Source organism: Narcine bancroftii, chromosome 7 (assembly GCF_036971445.1).
Source record: "Narcine bancroftii isolate sNarBan1 chromosome 7, sNarBan1.hap1, whole genome shotgun sequence".
Lineage (NCBI taxonomy): Eukaryota > Metazoa > Chordata > Chondrichthyes > Torpediniformes > Narcinidae > Narcine > Narcine bancroftii.
In genome coordinates, this window is record NC_091475.1 from 189134458 (window position 1) to 189151962 (window position 17505).

At 41.2% G+C, this 17505-nt stretch overlaps 1 protein-coding gene across 6 annotated transcripts in view; it reads right to left on the reverse strand.

The window, feature by feature from the left end:
- Nucleotides 1-17505, reverse strand: part of LOC138739520 (F-box-like/WD repeat-containing protein TBL1X) — a 469684-nt gene that overhangs the window by 336512 nt on the left and 115667 nt on the right. For 5 of the 6 annotated variants that reach the window (XM_069891762.1, XM_069891761.1, XM_069891765.1 and 2 more), the window contains one exon: nt 2411-2472. The gene's annotated coding sequence lies outside the window, so the exon portion shown is untranslated. Of the gene's footprint in view, nt 1-2410; nt 2473-13944; nt 14126-17505 lie in introns of all 6 variants that reach the window. The other variant, XM_069891763.1, reaches the window with a different exon arrangement.

Below are 17505 nucleotides of genomic sequence, written 5' to 3' on the forward strand. Positions count from 1 at the left end.
CCTACTTCACGCCACTTCTGTGACATTACATTTTGTTGGTGCATTTATTCTAGTTGTGAACTGTGACATACCAGAGGATCTGCATTTAAGGTGAAGGGAAGAAAGTTTAAAGATGTGTGGGGCAAATGGTAGTTGGTACTAAGTGACATTTGCCTGGAACAGACTGCAGGGGTAGTGATGGAAGCAGATACGAAAGAAGCTTTGAGAAATGCACCTGAATATCCAGGGAATAGAGTGATGGATAAGTATCATGTGCAAACAGCAGAGTGATGGCTTAATTTGGGCATCATGTTCCGTGCAAACATTTGGGTCAAAGGGTCTCTTTCTGTACTCTGCTGTTATAAGTTCTATTGATGTGCAGTTTTATATTTACATATTTCAAAAGCAAAAAAAAAATGTATTTCAGATAAACAATTATTGCTAAATTGGTCAAAAAAGTCGATTTTGACATAAATTGTAGGATGACAGAAGATTACCCTAATGTCTGGCTGTTCAACCTGAATTGGCTTGAAGCAGGCAGAAATATATTGTTCTATATACTTCAACTGAGACATGAATAATAGCTATATACATTTTTACTCAGTTTCGAATTACAGAAGGCCATCAAAAAAACTACAAAAATTATTCCCATCCAATCTTTTAATAAAAATCTCTTGATATAGGTCATCTTAGTCTCAAGAAAGTTTACATCAGTTAACATCAAAAATACTGTGTGCTTTCCCCAACCCCTTTCCTGTCACCCAACCCAACATATTTTCTTAAAATAGGAAGTTAAGCACTGTCTTTCATGGACAGAAGTGGGTGGTAAGTCTGAGACATCTTAAGCTTCATTTATGTTCGTGCCATTCAAGAAGTGGTTCTGTGGTAACAGAGACTCATGATACTGTGAAAGTTGGCTGTTTACATCTTAGAATAAATTTCACAACACTGGAGCATGTGTTATCAATATTCCTGCTGAACCTTATTTTTCCCAGTTTACATCAGGAAACATATAGCTGCTCAAAAATGCTCATAGTTCAGCTGAGTGTTGCTGCGAAGCTCAGTATTTATTTCGTATTGCTATCTGCTCTAGATGGTGTTGGTGAACCACCATGAATCTCTGCATTCCCTCCCATGTAGGTACTGTATTTTTGCACACATAACGTGCATTATATGCATATTTTACAATCCAGAGAAAACAAAGTGGTTATGCCTAGCCAATTCAATCACTACCCATAAATAATAGGCCTTTTCACACCACAGTGTAAAATGAAGATTATCGGGAAATTTTCCCAGGAATCCTCCCGTGAACCTGCGGTGTGAAAAGGTCGGCCTGGGAATTTTAAGCAGGTCTGCGGCCCTACTTCATAGGTAGGGCTGTGACCCCAGGAAATTTTCCTGGACCACCCTCTCCCTGCGGTGTGAAAAGGCAAATGGCCAAGTGGGGAAGCCTCCTGATGTCAGCGCTTCCGTGCTGCATCATGTAGGTAATTAAAATTAAAAGATACCTACCTCCTGAAACAGCGGGCCACTTCGGCACGTCATGACGGCAGCACAATGCAGGATGAATGGCTGTCTTCATTTACTATAATCCCTCTCGCAGCTGAATTTCCCAGAGCGGTTCCAGCTGCATGAAGGATTATGGGAAAATATATCAGCCATTCATCCCACATTGTGCTGCCGACTTGACGTGCCAGGGATGGGGGCGGGGGCATGGGTTGGCGGCCAGTGGGGGAGAGAGGGAGCTAGTGACCAACCAACCGAAGCATGGGGAGGGGTGAAGTTACTTACTCCTGTGAGTGTACAACGTGTCATCGGTGGTGGCAGGACCCCCGAAAGTTGCTGAGCACAGTAAGTTCCTGGGAATTTGGGCAGCAGTGAAAGGCCCAGGAGATCCTGAATTCCCAAGAATTTCATTGGGACAAAGTAGGGACACTGCTCGCCTGCGGTGTAAAAACAGCTAATGTAAAGTTCTCCAATCCACTTTCAAGATTACTGTTAATTATACCAGTTTTTAATTTCAGATTCATTACTTACTTGAATTTAAATTCTCTGCTAACATGATGCAATTCAAATGTATGTATCTGCATTAATAGTGAAGGCATGTGGCTAGTGATCCATATGCCCACATCACCATATTTCATTTATACAACATGCCTAAAGGTCTAATGCATGAGAAACTTATTGCACTCTATATGACAGACACTGACGGGAGCTTTCTTCTATGTTAAACTATTCTTTCCTATCCTCCCTATTTGCAACATTGTATTAACACTGTTTTAAAGCATCCCAACAAAACAATTTCTTGCACTAATAACCACAGGCATTTCCTTTTGCTACAGGCTCAGTTCACCCAATCTGACATTTACAAGACGTCAGAAGTGTCTGGGAAAAAAAGTGCACAATTCTGAAAGGATAATATTGAACTTACTCAGTTACCAATAAAGTGAGGCCCAATCACTCAAATTTCAAGCGCAGCTCTAGGCCAGTGACCTATCAAGACAGAAGGAAAAAGGCAGTGAATATATATTATTATACCTAAGTATAAATAGAAATAAAAAATTATGTGATAAAAATTTTAAATTGGCTTCAACTTGATATATTGCAGCTGAAATGTCCTTCCAAAAACACATTAAAAGTATTGCAGATGAAACTCAAGACAAATAAAATAATCCATGATTTTGGAAGAATTGTAAATTAATAGCCATGTACAAGTACAGTAAGTTGCTGTTTCCGCTCCGTAAATGGTTATATGGTTATATGGTTGATTCATATTCCAGAGTCAATTGCTTTAAGACAAAATCAGTAATGTCATCAGTTCCAAATAAGTTTTAAATCACAGAAACCAAAAAATGGAAAAAAAACATGACAGCTAATTGCAATTTGATTTTCATAAAAGTTATCTCCTGAAATTTAAAAAAAAAAGCAAAAATGTAAATGGAATCAGAAGCTCATTTAAACCAATTTATTCAAGATCAGCAAAACCTTCAGGGAAAGAAATCTTGAAACACCGGCAAACAAGATTCAAATTTTTACGACCATCTATTAGTTTCGTCAGCTGGTTATTTAGTCTCTGAAATTTACAAAGTTTTTCCTTGAACTCTTCTGTTCAGTATTGTAGAATTAGCTCCCTATAAATGCCAATCAGTACAATGTGTGATGCCTTTAATATAATATTGCAGAGAGAAAGCTGTAAAGAGGCTTAAAACGGATATATGAACATGCTGAATGAGTATGAACATGGCTGATGGAATATAATGTGGAAAAAGTGAAGTCATCATCTTTTGGTACACAAACCTGAAAAGCAGAGTATTATTCCAAATGATGATAATTAGACAATAGTGATGTGTAAGATACCTACCTGTCCTTGCCAGTGGTTCTCAACCTTTTTCTTTCCACTCACATACCCTATGCCATAGGTGCTCTGTAATTAATAAGGGATTGCTTAAGGTGGTATGTGGGTGGAAAGAAAAAGTTTGAAAACTACTGTTTTAATCGTACCTAACTGACTCATTGTGTGCACGGAAGGAAATGGGCCAGTGACAATTTTTCTCAAGCAAAATATTTCAGTAACAATTGAGTCTAGAACAGCGATTCTTGACCTTCCCTTCCCACTCACATGCCACTTTAAGCAATCCTTTACTGATCACAAAGGACCGATGGCATAAGGATTACTTAAAGTGGTTTGTCAGTAGAAAGAAAAAGGTTGAGAACTAATGGGTTAAGCCAACAAGAAGGCAAGTTGTATCCTGGACATTTTTAAAAAGAGGATTTGAATATAAGAGTAAAGGTGTCTTAATGCAATTATATATATATACCTAGGTTGGATGACACCTTGAAGTATCGAGTACATTTTTGGTGTCCAGACTCAAATGTTTACATTTTTCCCACAGATTGGGTGCAACCAAGATTTGCCATACTGGTTCCTGGGATAGTGAGTTTGCCATATAAGGAACAACTGAACAATCCATTTTCTTGAGTTTAGAATGAGATGTAAGGTCTTTGAAACTCACAAAATTCTTAGAGGGTGGAGAGAGGAAGAACATTTCTCTTGGTTAAGGAGTCTAGAACCAGGGGTTACAACTTAGACTAAGAGGAAGACAATTTGGACTGAGATAAGGAGAATCTATTTTGACTCAGGTTGGTGAATCTTTGGAATTCAATGAAAGTATAAGCTTAATCTCCTTAGTCACACTTTATACCAAATCCACTACCCTAACAATCAAGACACAAGAGACTGCTATAGTTTGCCACAAATCCATTCACTCGTCACCCACATGCCTTTGTCTCCCAACTCAACTCCTTCCCACATCTTCTTCTGCCCAACATCCCTCATCTCTCCTCAGTCCACCTAACACCTACCAGTCTCACCCCTCCCCTCCCCCTCCCCTCTTTATCCCATCTAGTTTCCCTCTCCAAACTCAATCATGGTGCAGGATCTCAATCAAAGCATCGACAACTTATTTTCCCTCCAACGTGTTGCTCAACCCACTTGAGTTCCTCTTGTATTCTTTTATCCTAAGGATCAGTCTGGTTTCTAAATCCACTATCCTAGCCCCCCATTTGCCAAGGCTAATTAAGAATCCAAAACCATGTTTTCAGCCAGAGAATTGGCTGCTACAAAATACACCAGAGGATACCACTTAAATAAATTTCTTGTACTAACCATTCCAAAAATCTAAGGTCTATTTCATTGAAGTATTAAGATTGAATATGGGGGAAAAGTCTGCTCTCTTTAATAAGGTCAAAAGTGGATTTGTGCTATTGCATAAATGATTCCCAAGATCAGTAGCATCGAGCAAGAATGCACAAAGATCATTCATCTTGGAAATGTCAGTCAAGTTGTAGCCTTGTTCCCTGCATTTGATAACTTCCAATAACATCTTCAAAGATAGCTGATGTACATTCCAAATTTCCTTTCTCCTCTTCAATCCAACATCAACACAATTATAGGTTGTATACAAGTAAAATCAAGACCCTGATATTAGTCACCTCAGTTGTATCACAAAGAGAGAGAGCTGCTGCAATCATCCAGATCCACACCACCCAGGACATGCACTGTTCTCATCACTGCTGCCATCAGGAGAGAGCTATAGGTGCCACAAGACTCAAGACAACCAGGTTCAGGTACAGCTGCTACCACTCCACCATTAGCTAAATGGCACACTCAGTCAGAGACTCCATTAAGAACTCTAAATTTACACATAATTTATCATTGAATATTTATTTAATGTACTCCATAGTTGTTTACATTGCTTTCTTTTTTAACACAGAAATTATGCAATATTTCCAAAGGAAGACCCGCCATTAAGCCGGCTTTGGTTATCTACATTGAAATGAACAAAGTCGGCATTTTTCCGCGTCAGGGTGTCTTTTTACACAGCAAGCCAGCATTTCACAAGCCAAAGAGGCGGATGTGCAACTCAAAAGCATCAGAGCCTAGTGTCACATATAACATACCCTATTCGATGGCATGTTAGACCCACCTTTTTGCCCCAAAACTGGCTCAAAAATATTCCCCTGGTTTTCTTTGCTAGGTTGAAATTAGGGTGATGGTGGTGAATGACACTGACAATAACACTGTCAGTCACTGCACTGGTCATGACTGTGTGGAGAAAGTATCAGGTTCGTGAGAGACGAGTCTGGACACGAGGGTTTGCAATCAAATGTTACTTTTATTAACACATAACAATTAATAGAAGATGGTGAGAATAAAGCACACACGTGCACAAATATAAAAGAACACGGGAAAAATGTGCACAATTTAATAGGACATATGGACATAATTTATGAGCATGGGCACAATTTAATACAACATACGCGCGCAACTTATAAAAGAGCATGGAAAAATCTACTGCAACTATCGATCTATAGCAGTGGAATTCAAACTTTTTCTTTCTACTTACATACCATCTTTGGTAATACCTTACTAATCACCACCAACTATCGTTGGGGGCTGGTGGCGGGCTGCGTGGGCGGTGGGCTTCAGACTATTCAACCTGAGGACAAGACCATAAACTAGCTTGCTCACAGCAAGAGACGCCTGGAGACGGCTGAGAGTGAGGCGGTGGGATCAGTGTGGGGGTGGTCTTTTATTACAATGCCACTCCCTAACACTAATCTCCTCTCCCTTAATATCTGAAAGTCAGTCAGTGACTGTCTTGAATACATTCAGTAACTGAACATTGACACCCTCCTTCTGCAGAGTTCCAGATTCAGTACACTTTGATACACACTTTTCATCTTATTTATGAATGATCAAGCCTTATTTTGATAAACCAACAGCCACCCCACATCTGTCCTGTCAAAACCATAAATTATGTATTTATAACCATTTATGAATGAAATAATTTCTCATTCTCCTCCCACCAACACATCAGTGGTTCTTCACCCGCCTAACGAAACAGTGAGTCTAGTAGAGGATGCATCACTAGCTCATTTCATCTCCAACTCCAGCCATTTAATCTACAGCTCATTTCAGACCTGCATTTATGGGAGCATGCATAGACATCCGAGATGGGCTAAATCCAAAGTGCTTGCCTAGTGAGCTACTTGCTGTCAGCCAGATCGACTCTGCCTTTTACCTTCGCTATATAATTGTAGCTCAATCTGGCAGACCCTAGTGTCAAATCAGTGATGTACTGGGAATGATACTAGAATGGTGCTAGACCCAGCCACACTTTGTGATTCCCCCCAACCCTCTCCATGAGTGGCTCACAGCAACAGAGAGTGGGATGGTGGGCCGCCAGGAGAGAACAGGTTAGCGGGCTGTAGGGAGAGAGCAGGACAGCAGTATTATTATGAAACAAGATTTTTCCTGCGGTCCTACTTGCATCCTTACCCAAATTGGACCTGGAATGCCAGCTTCTGGCATTCCAGGGCTGTTACTAGTTATGTGGCTGGAAAAAAGCCATGACTGGAATGACCTCCCCCTCCCCACCCCCATTACGACTCGGTACTTTTTAGATAGAAGGTGCTCTGTTAAAAAGGAGTAAATGTCCCAGAACGAAAGGGGTGTGCAAAAAGCGTAAAATTTTACACTTCTTGCTTTTGTATGCTTATCTTGTCTTGAGTACAGTATTTTTTGTACTATCAATAAGTAGAAATCCTGCCTGGCCCATAAGGAAAATAATCTTAGGGTTGTATGCTAACAATAAATCTGAACTTTGAACTTTTAAGACTCATACAAATTAAAATGTTGATTTATAAAAACAAAATTAAACATCATTAAAAGTTCATTGTTCTTCTCGCTCTATCCATGCGACCTAGTCTGAGTATTTCCTTCGTTTCCCACTTTATTTCAATGCTATTCAATGTATCTACATTTCCTTAAATGAATTCTATTTTCCACTATTGTCTCTGTCCTTGGCAAGATTTCTATTAAGTCTCATTAATTTTACAGCTTTCTTGCTGACTGCTGTGTATCTTGTTTGTTTTTCATCTTAGCATCTATCAGAAGAATCTCCTCTTGTTGAGATGATCATTACAAAAGTCCTACAACTCCCTGAATATCACATTCAAAATGAAGGTGACCTGAAATTACAAGGCAACATGAACACAAGTAAAAAAAATCTCAAAGCACTTCATAACAGTAACCTCAAACTTAGAAACTCGCAAGTCCTCAAAGTACAGTTAATTAACCAATCCATCTATGCTCAAGATTGCGGCCCCTGAGCTAGGCAGTGTACCACATGGTTTGCAGAATCTGGGGGCAGCAGCAGACCAGAAACAGGGAGAACACTGGCCTGTTGAGAAAAAGCATAGCAGATGACCCTACACGACAGTGACCATGGCAGCGGACCAGTGAGGGGCTCAGCAGCTGAAGGATCGACACAGGTTGCAGGTTGTTGATGACTTGCAGTTGAAGGATCCAATAGGCTGCGGGTTGCTGCAGACTGGTTCATGGGAACCAGGTATCGGAACTGGGATTCAAGAGCGTGCTGAGGGCAAGAAGGTCTGCCAAAGTGCCTCGGGCACTGAAGGCTTCCTGATCATATCGGAGGTTTGGACCTGGAGCTTGGGCTGCCAATGGTTTAAACAGTAGTCTGTATAGTTGCATTTTTAATGTATTATTGCATGACAATTAAAGGAAACTCGAATCCATCCAAATAACCTGGTCTTTGATTTTAAACCACAGTAAATTTGGATGGTTTTGGAACCATTATTTCAATTTATTGGCATTGTTATATTATCTTCTGTTACCTAAAATATTTTATTGTAATTATGTTTCTTTACATTGTTATTAATCATGCATTAGGATCTTGATTGTGCAATTAAGTTAAACTGGTCTACAATTATAAGCACAAAATGAATGTTGCAATAAAGCAGGCAAAAGCATCCTTCTCAGTTATTTTAATGAATTTTCTGCCTCGAAGAACATTACAACACAGTATAGGCCTTTCGTCCCTCAATGTTGTGTCAAACTGCACATTTGTGGTGTGATATATATCATATGTTTGGAAACAACAAGCATTCAGAAATGATGTAACAGGCCACAGATGTTTTATAGATGGACATCGCTAAGGCGTTGTCCTTCTTGTCCTTCTTGCCTGCAAAGGGCGTAAGAGGAGTGACTCTGCTGTAGGTAGCAGAGGCACTCGGCTAAAGGCCTCCCTGTATATGTTTGGATACGTGATCTGTTTGGAGACTGACCAGCAAATATCCGCATCAGGCGCCAGGGTAAACCCGAAAAAGTGCGAGGCAATGCTCCTCGGTAATTGGTCAGTCCGGTCAACCATCCCTTTCACAGTCAGATCTGACTACCTGAAGGTGCTGGGGATCTGGTTTGGAAGGGCTGAGGCGTGCAACAAGAATTGGTGTGAGCAGTCCACTCCGTCTGCCTCTCGATAATGGGGAAGAACCTGGTCATTAGGTGAGAGGTGCTCTCAGTGCTGCTGCACGTGGCACTGGTGTGGCCCATCTCCCGCACATCCACTCTGGCAGTTACCAGAGAAGTTTTCAGATTCATTTGGGCTTCCAAATGGATTGGATCTGAAGGAGCGCCATGTACAAGTCACCAGAAAATGGGGCAAGGACATACCCAATGTGGCGTGGAACCAAAGTACAAGGGCACCAAGTGCTGCTATGTGCTGAGGTCTACCTATCCCAGGTCTTGCCAAGGATAGGCCTGGCCTTGTTGCCACGCAATGTCCCAGTTAGCTGGACTTTGCCACACCACCTATCATCGAGGCTGTCTGCTCTGTCCAGTCTTATTTGTGTGCAGTATACAGCCCTTTGTCAAATCTGTCAGGACAAGGGCATAAGAGGAGTGACGTTGCCAGGCAATGGAACCACTCAGGTCAAGGCCTCTCAGTGCATGGCTGGAAGACCATCAACTCAGTGAAAGATGCACTTGGGTCTGCCCAGAACCTGTTTGTTTTAAGCATATGGAGATGTTGGTTGTGGAATGCTGCTGCCTGGCACATTCCAGGCTGCAGGAGTATGTGCAGAGAGATGCATTGAGGCTTGGTGCAGCCATTTCAAGGGCACTGTGGGGAAGGACTACAGTCTAGAGTCCTCCCATTATCAGACATTGAGGGGCTGAAACCGAGGGAGAAGTCCCTCAAACAAACTTGGAAAAGAGCCAACAAATGGGTGTCTGGTCCTCAATTTCTTTCGAGATCTCATGAAGAGTAGCCTGAAAATCCAGAAGGGTTACAAGAACATGAATTTCATGAACAAGTCATGAAATTTGGTGTTTTCCAGCAGCGTCATGGTGCAAACGTACATATTATAACCATCTTATGACATTAGTATAAAAAATAAAATAAAATAATAACAATAACAGTGGATGAAAAGTAAGGCAGTGTCTTTGATTCATTGATTAATCAGGAATCTGATGGATGCGACGAAGAAGCTGTCCTTGTGCCACGGAGTGCTCATCTTTTGGCTACTGCACCTTTTTCCTGAAGGTAGCAGAGTGAAGTGGGCCTGGACTGGGCAGTGGGGGTCCTTTTTTAAGAGGCTCCTTTTTTAAGACACCGCCTCATGTAGATGTCCCTGATGGAGTGAAGTCTGGTGCCTATGATGTCGCAGGCCAAGTTAATGACCCAATGGAATTTATTCCTGTCCTGAGACCCAGCAAGGTTGCAGATGGGTAATTTTCCCGGACTAGCATTTTCACACTGCTGATTCACGGGAGGGCTCCCAGGAAAATTTCCTGGGAATCCCCATTTTACACAGTGGTGTGAAAAGGCCTAGGGTTAGGAAACTGCAGCTGGATGAACTCTGGATTATTTTGGAGGCTGAGGGATTGATAAAGAAAACATAGGAAGGCAGTTAAACCTACGATGAGGGAAACACAAGGAGTTGATTCTAGACTTTAGGAAGGGAAAACCAGTGGTGTAGGATCAATGGGGGTTTCAGAGGTAGAGAGGGTGAGCAAATTTAAATTCCTGCAAGTCACTATCTTTGAGGACCTTTACTGGACCCAACACATGAACGACATCGTGAAGAAAGCACGTCAGCAATTTTACTTCCTCAGGAGTGTGCAGAGGTTTGGTATAACATTGAAAATCTTGGCAAACTTCTACCTCTGGGTGGTGGAAAGTGTGAGGGGCAGCTGCATCACTGTCTGGTGATGGGGGCATCAATACCTTTGAGCCGAAAGCCCTGCAAAAGGTAGAGGACGCAGCCTAGTACATCACAAGCAAAACTCTCCCCACCATCTATAAAATCTGCATGAAACACTGCTGTCCAAGAGCAGCAGCAATCAAGGATCATAACACCCAGGACACACACTATTCTCACTGCTGCCGTCAGTTAAAAAAGTATAGGTACCATAAGATTTGTACCACCAGGTTCTGGAACAGCTGATTTCTAAACAATAGGGGGCAGCACAGTTGGCGCAATGGTTATCACAACACCATTACAGTGCCAGCGATTGGGACAGGGTTTCAAATACCAGGCTGCCTGTAAGAAGTTGGTACGTTCTCCCCATGCCTGCATGGGTTTTCCCCAGAGGCTCCTGTTTCCTCCCACATTCAAAACATACCAGAGGTATAGGTTAATGGGTGTAAATTTGGGAGCATGGACTCATGGGCCGAAATGGCTTGTTAACATAGAGCATGGGCCAATACACATGGAATTTTGATTTTGTAGCCATTACAAAGACTTGGCTGTCACAAGAGCAAGGTTGGCTGCTTGGTGTTCTAGTGTTTCAAAAGAAATATGGAGAGATGTAAAAGAGAGGTGGCAAGTCCATTGCTAATCAGGGAGAAAGGGAGGATATTATGGAGGGGTGGAAGTCATAAACAGAAAGGGAGCAACCATTAATTCTATTGGTTTCCCAATAGTGTCTGAGTTACTGAGGAACAGTTAAGTAGGCATAATTTGGAAAAATAACAGGGTTAGTGGCTTGGGTGACTTCAAGGTTTCCATGGTAGCCTCATCCATAAAGTCATGAAAGTATGGAATCCTTGGAAATCTGGCTGTTTGAATTCCGAATTGGTTTGCCCACAGAAAACAGAGGATGGTAAAGGATGGAACCTATTCTGCCTGGAGTTCGGATCCTCAGGGATCGGTTCTGGGATCTCTGCATTTTGTGATTATTTTTGTGAATTACTTGGACGAAGAAGTAGAGGGTGGGTTAGTAATTTTGCATATGACACCGCGATTAGAGGTTTTGTGGGCAGTGTAGAAAGTTGTTGGTTATAATGAAACATAGACAAGATGCAGAGTTGGGTGGAGATGTAGCAGATGGAGATCAATATGGAAAAATGTGAAGTAATACACTTTGGAAATTCAAACTTGAAAATGGAGGACATGATTTCTGGCAGGATTAATAACAATTGAGGGGTTTCTAAATCGACACATGAATATTAAGGGGATGAGGATTACCTGTGATATTTGTTCCCAAGGGCGAAATCAGAACATCATTCAAGAGGGTGAACCCTCGCAAGGTGTCATCACTGCACCTGGTAGGGTACTGAAAATCTGCTCCAACTAGCCAGAGTGTTCATGCCCATTTTCAACCTCTCATTGCTGTCAGAGGTTCTCACCTGCTTCAAAAAGGCATTAATTATCCTAGTACCCAAGACTACTTCTACTGTGAAGAAATGCTTTGAAAGGCTGGTCATCCCCAGAATTAACATGAACCTAAGCAAAAATCAGGTCCCGCTACAATTCGCCTATCGTCACAATCGCCCCACAGCAAATGCTTGTATCCACTCAGGTCTGGATCACCTCAAAAACAGCAATTCATACATACGGAAGCTCTTCGACTACATACGGAAGCTCTTCAACTACAGCTCAGCCTTCAATACCACTATTCCCTCAGTGCTGGTCAAGAAGCTGCAAACCCTAGGCCTCTGTACCCCACTCTGCAACTGGATCCTTGACTTCCTTATTAGAAAACCACGGTCAGAATCAATTGGAAACAAAGTCTCCTCCTCACTGATTATCAACACAGGCACACCCCAAGGATGCATGCTTAGCCCACTGCTCTACTCATTATACACCGTGACTGTGTTGCCAGGAACAATTCCAATGCTATTTATATTTTTATAATAATGCTGTAAAATGGTTATAATTTGACACTGCCGCAAAACACCAAATCTCAAGACGTGTTCATAATAATAAATTCCGATTCTATCAAGTGCAAGCAGCAGACTTTTAGTTTGATTTCTATGTTTTGTTTAACATAGATATGTGGTCTTAAGAGACCTATTCCTTACCTGTACTGATCTATGCTTTATGTTCTAACGATACAAGCATCTATATTTTGATCTAATCAAATAATCTTGAGCTCTCTGACATCTCATCAGCAAGATTTACCTTTAGACTGCAAATATATCTGCACGTTACAGTTTTGAAGAAATGACAGATTTAACTGCAGATGCTGGAATTTTACACGAGAAAACAAACTGCTGGAGGAACTCAGTGGGTCAAACTGCATCTATGAGGGATTTGGGGATCGAACTGAAACATAAATTTATTTCCTTCCATGGATGCTGTTCCTCCTGTAGTTTGTTTTTTAAACCACAGTTAGAAATATATTTTGTTCCAGTTTTGTACCATTGAAACATGGTTTGATATATATATCAACACCATAGCAACAAAAGCAGACCAAAGGATGTGAGATGCTGAATAGCTAATCTACTGATCTTTCAATACATCCCTGTCATTTTCAAGAGCATGATACATGGATGGAGACAAGAATGCTCACATGATACCATCGGGGTGCTGGATTCAACATTACCCTCCTCAATCTCCTTTAATACTAGCACATTAAATCTGTATTGCTCTACAGGAAGCATCTCTCCAAGCTTTTGAAGACACCACCTCCTCTTGATATGGAAAGATATCAATATCACACGATCATCATCCCACATTCTTTTCTTATTTTTACACAATGTTCCAAACTGTCATCGTTGCATCTAACTTCCTATTCTGCAACATTGTAGAAGCATCACTCCTCTTGCTCTTCAACAATCCCTTGAGATTGAAGATGGCTTTCTTCCAGTCCAATTTTGTGGGCTCTGATATTGCTAATGAGGCCATTGAAGGAGCTGCAAACATTTCTATAAATGCAGCAGGTGGTTATTCAGTCATGAGGAACCCCATTTCTTGTGCCATTTAAGCATAGATTCTGGGTGCTCCTGGTACATGATCCTCAGGTTTTCAACACTAGACCATTTATTCCGACTTCATTTTGAGTAATCATGGGACAACAACTTGGGAATGTCCCATTTATTTTAGAAAGCTTTGAGTATATCCTTGAAGGTCCTCTGTGCATTTGAAATTATTTAACTGATACTGTGAACCACATCATACAAGGTGCAAATTAGACACTGAATTTTACGTGCTCATACAGGTATTGCATTTCTCATCAGTACTGTACCCAAATCACTTCTGACTTTAATTTTAATTGCAAGTATACCATCTATGGCTATGGTTTAATTAAATTGAAATATAACATTTCATCCAAGATGGATGGTGCGGATGGCATAGTGGTTAGAGCAATACCTTTACAGCGGCAGTACTTGGGACCAGATAACTGTAAGAAGTTGGTATGTTCTCTCCGTGTCTACATGGGTTTTCTCTGGAGGCTCCGGTTTCCTCCCACCATTCAAAAAGTAGCAGGGTGTTGGCTAATTGGCTGTAAAATGGGCGGCACGGACTCGTGGGCTGAAATGGCGTGTTATGTCTAAATTTAATATAAAATTAAAGTGTTAAATTAAAAGCTGGAAGGCATTTTTGTCATCTTTAATTCTAAAACATTCATTTGCTTAGTTATTTTGGGGTTAATTTTTCCATATTTTCCAAATCTGGTAGAATACTCTCAAGCCAGCACTCATGTAATGATTATATATATCTTCTTCCAACTTAAATTGGCCAAAGAAGAGAATGCTCTGGACTTTTTTTGTGTAGAAAACATTACTGATGAAGTGTATTCTACAATATTTCATAGTGCATTTGATGTCAGCAATAATAATATCCTTCCAACCAAAAGCACTGACTTACACTGGCCTTCACAAGAGCTGCTGAGTCCACTGGCATTTTATCTCAGTAGCCATTTTCCATTGTCAGTTTTCACAGTGACAGCTGCCAGAACATTAATTCCTGGGGAAAATTACAAGCACGGCAATTCTATCTTCAGCAGATGTTCGTGGAAAAACCTAAACATGCTAAAAGAATCAGGAGAATAGAGCATAGCTGATTTCTCCACACTTGCCAGGGGTACTGAAACTAATTGTGCACCAGCTGAATCCATCAAAACAGCATGGACCAGAAAACAGAAGGTGCCTTGCTAATGTTTTCACTTGAAAGGAATTCCCTTGGATTGGTTTGGTTATCAACCTCTCTTTCATTGTGGAGGCTGTTCACTCCAGTTTTTCCACTCTCACCATCCCTCTCCTCCATGTCATTATCAGGACTGATTGCAAAATTGATAAATTCCTTTAAATTGCTCCAAAACGTCTTTTGTAGTGGAACTCTAGCAATCAAGATTGCAGTGGTATTTGACAGAGTTTGGATCATACTTTGAGAAAGATGGCTCTCTTCATGACAGCTTCAGCTAAACACCTACAATTACTTTTGGACAATTTGCTTTCTGTATACTTCTAATCTATTTCTAAGCAATAATTGCATTGTTGTCTTTTTTACAATTAAAATTAATGTTGCCATTAGTCAGCCAGAGAGAAAAATAGTATTTTTATTCAGACATGCATATACTGTACTGCAAAGAGACAGCATAACTATGGTTAAGTGCCATACCATTTGGGAATTGAAAAACATATGACACGATCAGTAGTCGGAGGGTTGAATTTTCAAAAAACTGTAGTTTTGAAATCACAAATCAGTTATGACAAAGAAGAGTGGACAAATCACACGTACAGAACCACAAAGGCTATTTTTGGAGAAAACTCATGGCCCTTTTACACAACCACTTCGTTCCGGGATATTTGTGGCTTTATTACGCAACAACTTCTGTGTGAAAGACATACACATAATGTTGGTGGGGGGAGTTCGGGGGGGAGAATTCCAGTCCCAGCTTTTTCCACAACCAGCCCCTACAATGATCCCATCACCCTGTTCTCAGCTGTCTCTAGTCATCTTGTGCTGGTCTGTGGGTTTATCCTCTCTTTGAACAGTCTGAAGCCCATTTGCCATTCTTGGCCTCCTCCATTCGGTGAAACGTCATGGAAGCCTCTCAGTAGTTGGGATATCATTAGATATGGGGATAGTGCCGGAGGATTGGCGCATTGCACATGTGGTTCCGTTATTTAAAAAGGGTTCAAGGAGGAAGCCTGGCAACTATCGGCCTGTAAGTTTGACGTCTGTGGTAGGTAAATTAATGGAGAAAATTCTTAGAGATAGTACTTATAAACATCTGGATAGACAGGGTCTGATCAGGAGCACTCAACATGGATTTGTGGGAGGAAGGTCATGTTTGACCAATCTGATTGAATTTTTTGAAGAGGTGACTAGGGATGTGGATGAGGGTAGCACAGTGGATGTTGTCTATATGGACTTCAGTAAGGCCTTCGATAAGGTACCACATGGAAGGTTAGTTAGGAAGATGCAGTCTTTAGGTATAAATTTTAAGATAGTCAAATGGATTGAACATTGGCTGAAAGGGAGAGGCCAGAGAGTGGTAGTGGATAATTGTCTGTCAGGTTGGAGGCCGGTGACCAGTGGTGTGCCTCAAGGATCTGTATTGGGCCCATTGTTGTTCGTTATATACATTAATGATCTAGATGATGGGGTGGTGAATTGGATTAGTAAATATGCAGACGATACTAAGATAGGTGGAATAGTGGATAATGAAGAAGGTTTTCAAGGATTGCAGAGGGATTTGGGCTGCTTAGAAAAGTGGGCTGAAAAATGGCAGATGGAATTTAATGCTGATAAGTGTGAGGTGCTTCATTTTGGTAAGAAGAATCAGAATAGGACATACGTGGTAAATGGGAGAGCATTGAGGAATACAGAAGAGCAGAAAGATTTAGGAGTGACGGTACATCGTTCCCTGAAGGTAGAAACTCACGTGAATAGGGTGGTGAAGAAAGCTTTTAGTATGCTGGCCTTTATCAATCATTGCATGGAATATAGGAGTTGGGAGGTGATGTTGAGATTGTATAAGACGTTGGTGCGGCCTAATTTGGAGTTCTGTGTGCAGTTCTGGTCGCCTAATTATAGGAAGGATATAAACAGAGTGGAGAGAGTGCAGAGAAGGTTTACCAGAATGTTACCTGGGTTTAAGCATCTAGAGTATAGGGAGAGATTGGACAGATTAGGTCTTTATTCTTTGGAGCGTAGAAGGTTGAGAGGGGATTTGATAGAAGTATTTAAGATTATGAAAGGGATAGACAGAATGGATGTGGATAGACTATTTCCGTTAAGAGGAGGAAAGATTAAAACAAGAGGACATGAGTTAAGAATTAAGGGGCAGAGGTTTAGAGGTAACATGAGGGGGAACTTCTTTACTCAGAGAGTGGTAGCCGTGTGGAATGATCTTCCGGGAGAAATAGTGGCGGCGGAGTCAATTGTATTATTTAAGAAAAGGTTGGACAGGTATATGGATGAGAAGAAGATGGAGGGTTATGGGCATTGTGCAGGGAGGTGGGACTAGAAAAGGGTGTTTGGTTCGGTGCGGACTAGAAGGGCCTAATGGCCTGTTTCCGTGCTGTAATTGTTATGTTATGTTATGTTATCACCCAGCTGCAAAATGTTAGTGTTGCCATGGGCCACTCATGGAGAAGAGTGAGGGCAATCACCAAGTATGGCTGGGTCCAACACCAACCCTGCAAGGTATTATTCCCAGTACATCACTGATTTGACACTAGCTCTGTCAGATTGAGCTGCAATTATACATCAAAGGTAAAAGGCAGCGTCAATCTGGCTGACAGCAAGTAGCTCACTAGGCAGGCATTTAGGGTCTAGCCCATCTTGAATGATTATGCATGCTCCGATAAAGGCAAAGTCTGAAATGAGCTGTAGATTAAATGACTGGAGCTAGAGATGAAATGAGTGGTAGTGAAATAGTGATGCATCCTCTACTTGACTCACCGTTTCGTTAGGTGGGTG